Genomic DNA, 6,204 nt, shown 5'->3' with positions numbered 1-6,204 from the left:
TCTGAAAATAGTATGCAATGCTGGCAGAGCTTTCTAGAGTCTTTTTTAAAAGGATACTGGACTTCAGTGTCCTGATTTGTACACTTTTTTTCCCATTTTTTCCCTACATGGGTGATTTTCACACGTGCAGGTATATGGACCTGGCTCATATAAAGTACTGTCACCACACTCTACTGTTGTGGTACTCCTGCAGAAATAATGTTTTCTTCGGACTTGTTCTAAAACTCACTCAGGGCAGTGGGAAGCCATTACTTGCAGTGAAGTTTGAAGCAGGTTCCTGGCAAGCACAAGTGACCACATTTCCTCCAGTTATGCCAAATTCTGAGTGGCAAAGAAGGATTTTCATTTCCCCAGTGCCTGGTGCAGGAGGTAGGCACTCAAACTCATGTGCTGTTCGCAAAAAACCTTGCCTCAGTTTTCAGGGTCTAGGGGCAGGAAGCATTTAGTTTCTTGCTCAAGGCCAGGTTTTTTGCCACATTTAATAATTTCACATTAATTCTTCAGCTTATTGCTCCACCCCAAAGCTGCTCTGCTCCTGGCCAGGGGCCTCATGAGAGCAGAACAGGCCAGATTTGTCACTGAGCTCACTGGGGTGAGTCACAGCAGAGGTATGAGGGGAGCAGCAGCCATAGGGCGAGTGTGCAATCCACATCCCAGCACAGACACCTGCTGTCCAGCCCCACTGCCCTGCCCCTTGTCCTGGGAATCAGGAAGTAGCCTGTGAGCCTTGGGTTTTGGAAATGAGGCAGTGGTGTGCCTCTTGTGCTGGGGAGGGGGCAGAGCACAGCACCACCGTGAGTTGGGGTGTCAGGTTGGTTTTGGCAGGACAAGTCTGGGCATGGTGTGGCTATCCTGGGCAGTCATCACAAGTTGCTCCACACTAAACAAATGCTTTTTCTCGAGCAAAGAACTTCCCCTCAGCTATTACCACTCTGCTGACCCCTGGTGACATGAAATTCTTCAGGTTTTGCAAAGTTTGGGGCTGATGTGTACGAAATATAAGCTCCTGCAGAGCTGCCGTGCATTTGCCATCCACCCAAACGTGGATGGCATTTGAAAGTCACTGTGTATTTGCAAACAGAGTTTCCATCACTCAAGCCTGGGAGGCCCAGGGCAGCCTGCGCTGCGTGGCAAAGGGCACCCAGCTATCCACACATGGCATTCAAATGGCCACTGCCCAGAGAGAGCAGAGCATCGTCTTGGCTGATGGCAGACTGACTCCATCAGCAAACCTTGGAAGAGCAGCAGATTCCTCTGGATAGAAATGACAGATCTGGGGTTTTGTGATGTACAAAACAAAACTCTGTTACCTCTCTCACTGATTTGCACATCAGCTGCATTTAAATTGTGCTGGGTTTCTACCAAGCAATTTGACCACAAACCAAATCCCCCCACACACTTCTGTGCTGATGCCTGGTCCTGAACATGCACAGAAACAGGTCTCGCTGCAATGCAGGGCTGCTCCATCGCACTTGTCAGGACAAATGCACAGCTTAAAATAGAAAGAACAATTCCCAACGGAGAGCAGTGCGTGCTGAGAAGGAGTTGTCCGCACTTCGGCTCCATTAATGCTGCACATGTTTTCAGAGGAGCAGAAGCTACCGCAAGCAGGGATGTCCCCAAGCAATGCACCCTCACCCTGCCATTGCTGCTTGGCCACTCAGGTGAATCAGTGCTTTTTATTATTGTGCTATTTTGCAGCTACAAAATAGCTGAAATCTGTTGCTAAGGTGGGAGCAATCTGTTCAGCACACAATGAAACAAGAAAAAGGTGAGGTTTTTTTCTTTGCTTTGAGCTAAATGTCAAGCCAAGCTGCACTGCGTGCTCGGGTCTTACTTCTAAGTGCCCACTCACCTCTGCTTCTGCCCAATGTTATTTCAGTTTGCTTTCTCTTTTTTAATTATGAAAAATTTATACTGCCTTCAAAATGGCATAGAGCTGTAAAATATTTTCCACATTACCCATGTTTCCCTTCTGACCAATTTCAGTTTCTTATTTTCTCACATTTCTAAAACAGGAAAGAGTTTCCTGTGAAGCAGTGTTGCAATTTTCCATTAAACATTTCTGAACCAGCTTGTACTTAAGACTTCCTCTCCGTTGTTTTGACTGGAAGCTGTGCTTCTTAAAAGGCAGAAAGTATAGTGCTAATCTAAGAAGAGACCTTATTCCTGCAAAAGGCATACAGTCAACAGTGATTAAAAAGAGCCTGAGCTATGCAACTGACAAAAATTCTGAGCAGGGACGTAAGGGCAAAGAAGCAGACTGCTATAATGGATTCAAGGACGCCACGTTGTAAGCAGACCTATGTTTTGAAGATGTGGTTATTAATATTAATGCAGCTTTTAACATGTAAGTCTCACCTTCAGACGTGGCACTGGTCAACCAAGTACAGGATGAACCAGATGCTAACAAAGCTGCTAAATGCACAACATTCACCAACTGTGAGGAAGCCGATCTGCAGGTTTTGAGCAATGAAGTGCTCTCCTAAGGAAAACTACTGCCTGCTTTTATCCCCATTTCCAGGTATATTATGCAGTTGTGATTGGCAAAGTATCTGACAGAGTATTTCTTCTAACTGTAGAGTATAATAAATAATTTGTTTGTGTATATATTTAAAATGTGTATCTGATTTCACAAATGTGTGCACCTGCATAAAAATACACCTTGCAGACATAACAAGGCCATTATGCATGAATGCATGCTTTGATGGAAACCAGTTAGGTTTCTCATGGTTGGCAAACTGGGGAGGACAAGCTATATAATAACTTCTTTTCATTGTTGATACAGCCCTGTTTTTAAGTTTGATGATCAGATCAGAAATGCAGTGTGTCTGAAAAGATTGCACATAAACCAAACTCTGGGTCAATGTCTTTATCTGCTACAAGTGCCCTGTGTGACCCTTTACAGCCCTCAGTCCTCCTGAGCCTCAGTTTACCAGCAGCAAAGACAACAGCCTCTCCCAGAAGTGTGAATGAAAGCCTGGGTTCTTTGAATCTGCTATCACAGGACTGCAAGCTGTAGGAATGACGAATGTATTACAACTCACAAAAGCTGCCAGAGCCCAGAACTGTCATTTCCTTCTCTCTTAACAGGAATTTCTTGTTTGCCAGGTTTTTTTTCGTAACCTGTCACAGGTACAGAGGGAAATACTATGGAAGTAAAGCTGTAATTAATGACATCTTGTTTCACAGGCAGCTGCTGAAAGTGTATGAGAAGCAGCATCACCACCCAGACAATACAGCATTGGGGAACAGTTTTCAAACCCTGGCAGGAAGCAAAAAAGACATTCAGCATCACTGGCAAAAGACAATTTTGTGTTTTCTAATCACCAGTACTGTCCAGTAGCATCCCAGCAGGATGCTCCTGTAAGACCCCAAAGAACAGCTGTTGTTTATGGTATTAAGAGTCATGGGCACCACATTCTGCTTGTGCCACTAGTAGCTACAGATGATACCAACTGGCTTACGCTGTGGCTGCCCCTTAGTAAGGCTGAATGGAGATGGGAGGAGGAGGAGGTACTTTTCTCCCTTTCCTAGCCCTAGAGAATCCCCAAAGTTTCTTATCAAAATTCAGTCTTAAGTTAACATTTTGTTGTGTAAATTCAGTATTTAATTATAATATAAAGATATAATTAAATATAAAAAGATACAATTAAATATATTAAATTATATCTTTAAGTGCTCTTTTAAGTTATTAATCCTTAGTCTTCAGTCACTAGTCTCTTATTTTGTCTGGGAATCATGGGAATGCTGATTAATCATATGATGAGTTACATCCTCTATAAAACAGCTACAAGACAGACATAGATACATCTATGTATGCATGAATGTATATACATATACATATACATATACATATACATATACATATACATATACATATACATATACAGCAGTTGAGTGTCAGTTTTATTTTTGCTTTTGGATTAGTTATAAACTATACTTTGATCTGTCTTGGGCCTCTTCAGCCCTAATTGTGGGTACATCTGTGTGTGGGTAAGGTAGTGAGAATGAAAAAAACGCAAAATATAAAGAGATGTGTTGTCATGTAAAACCTTTTATTTGTTACCCTAGGAACAAAAGTTACCCTCATAAATGACTTACTGATCTTTTCAAACCAATGCAATTTTTAGTTTGTTTTACAGGATGTATTTCAGGAAACCATAGTTGTTCTTTTAACCCTTCCTCTGTGAAGCCTCTATTATTTCCAAGATTTTCAGGATTAATTTCTGAAGGAAAGTTGCCCTGAGGGGACCATTATGCACCCTGATGATAAGGGGTAAGTGCAGCAATGCACTGGAGGGAATGCTACCACTCTCAGGGAAATCATTGTCTTTGTGGCAAATGCAGATAAACTGAGAAAATGTCCAAGAAGTATGCAAAAGTTTCAATCTCTTGCATGGGTTTTATGACTTCCAAGGTACAGCACTGACACAGCCAAAACATTTTGAAAAATTCTGCATGTTAAACATAGAAACTGTGCTTAAAAGGTATGTGTTTAAGTTTATTAGCATGATTTTCTAGAGATATTAAAAAATTATAGTGTTTAAAGACTTTAAAGTCTTAAACCCAGGACATTTACTCATAAACACATTTTTGTCCCACCTCACACAGAGCTCACCGAAGTTTTCTTTATCTGCAGTTTCTACTCAGAGACTAATATAAGCCTTCAATCTGAGAATCTGAGAGAAATGGCACTGTAATTTTCATATGTATAAATCTTTATAAATCAGGTTTATAAAAAATCAGAAATTTTTAGGACGCACATTCTTGCTGTAATTTCACAATTTAGTTTACACTTGAGAGAATATACCTCATTTCAGGAAAGTTTTTGGCTTTTTTGTAATAACAGCAGACAGAAATGAGCTGCAGGTTGCCCACTCCTACATAACTGCAATGCTTGACATTCATTGAGGTAATGCCTATCTTGTCACGCTGGACTTCCTTTTGGACCCAAATTTGAAGTCATAACCTTGTGCTGTCTGTATGCATAGCCACTCCAAGAATGAAATAGAACTTCTGGATAAATAAAAACTTTTGTACATATAACCTAAATTCAGCTCCAGTAATTATTAAAAATTCATTTCAAAGGGTTTTTTTGCTTTTGTTTGTTTGTTTTTTTCTTAATCAAGACTCAGCTCAGTATCTACAGATTTACAAAATAAAAAGCCCCAAGGAAGACTATGGAATCAGCTCTAATCTTACCTTGGTTGGTATCAAAACTTTGGACTTTCTGTCTGTGGAAAGGAAATTTCCATTCAGCAGTGAGATGGAGTCCAGCAGGAACCCTTCAAACCACACCAAACAAACAAGAGGACACACTATTTATATGACGAAAAAGAACACGTTTACAACATGTACCAAAATACGGGTTCTTATATAAAGAAATAAACCTTTCTTTTCAATAGCAAGGATTTTAATTATTGCTTATTGAGTTATAAAGCAAAGATTTATCAAACTATTCACTCTTTTCAACATAGAGGGCTTCCATAACTGAAAATTCCAATTTCCAGTTACTGAACACTTTTTTAACAAAAGCAGTCGATGAAGAAATTAAATGTAGTTGTTTGTCTTTGTTACTGTTGGTGTGTTGAAACAGGATGGGACTGCATGCATCAAATAAAAAAAAAAAAAAAAAGTAAATCCTATTACTTTAGTGTTGTGAGGAAGAGAACACAATGAAAACTTGTGATAAGTTTCTCAGTAAACCAGAGATTAAAGAAACAACTTGTTTGACTCATTTTTATACTTCATTTTAGACTTCTTTTTTAACTACTCTGGATAAAAATCCAGTTACACGAGAAATTTTGTACTTTACTTTGTAAATTTGGTGAATGACTCATAAGCTTGCAGTAGTGCTGTTATGCAAGCTATACTAATAAAATATGTATGCTTGGCAAAAATTTCATCTGATCCTGCCAGAATTTAGAGCACCTTTTTATTCAGAGGCATTTGACGTCAACTGGTGCCCTTTGGAGAGAGGAATATGGTGGGGAAAAATGACCGTTCTATTCTAGATTCCAATTTTAGACTCCAAATAACTTCAATTACATGTAAACATAGCCATTGACCATAACTCTAAATAACTATTAAAAGCATACAAAATGTTTTAAAATACTTGTTTGTATTACATATTATCACAGTAAAGAACCAATGTGGCTACCTGCTGTTGCTCAAACCAATATGCATTGAACAGGCCTAAGT

The sequence above is a fragment of the Pezoporus occidentalis genome, unplaced genomic scaffold (assembly GCF_034315485.1).
Source record: "Pezoporus occidentalis ecotype Australia unplaced genomic scaffold, CSIRO_AGI_Poc_V1 ctg318, whole genome shotgun sequence".
In the NCBI taxonomy this organism is placed as follows: Eukaryota; Metazoa; Chordata; class Aves; order Psittaciformes; family Psittacidae; genus Pezoporus; species Pezoporus occidentalis.
This window is presented reverse-complemented; position numbering follows the sequence as displayed.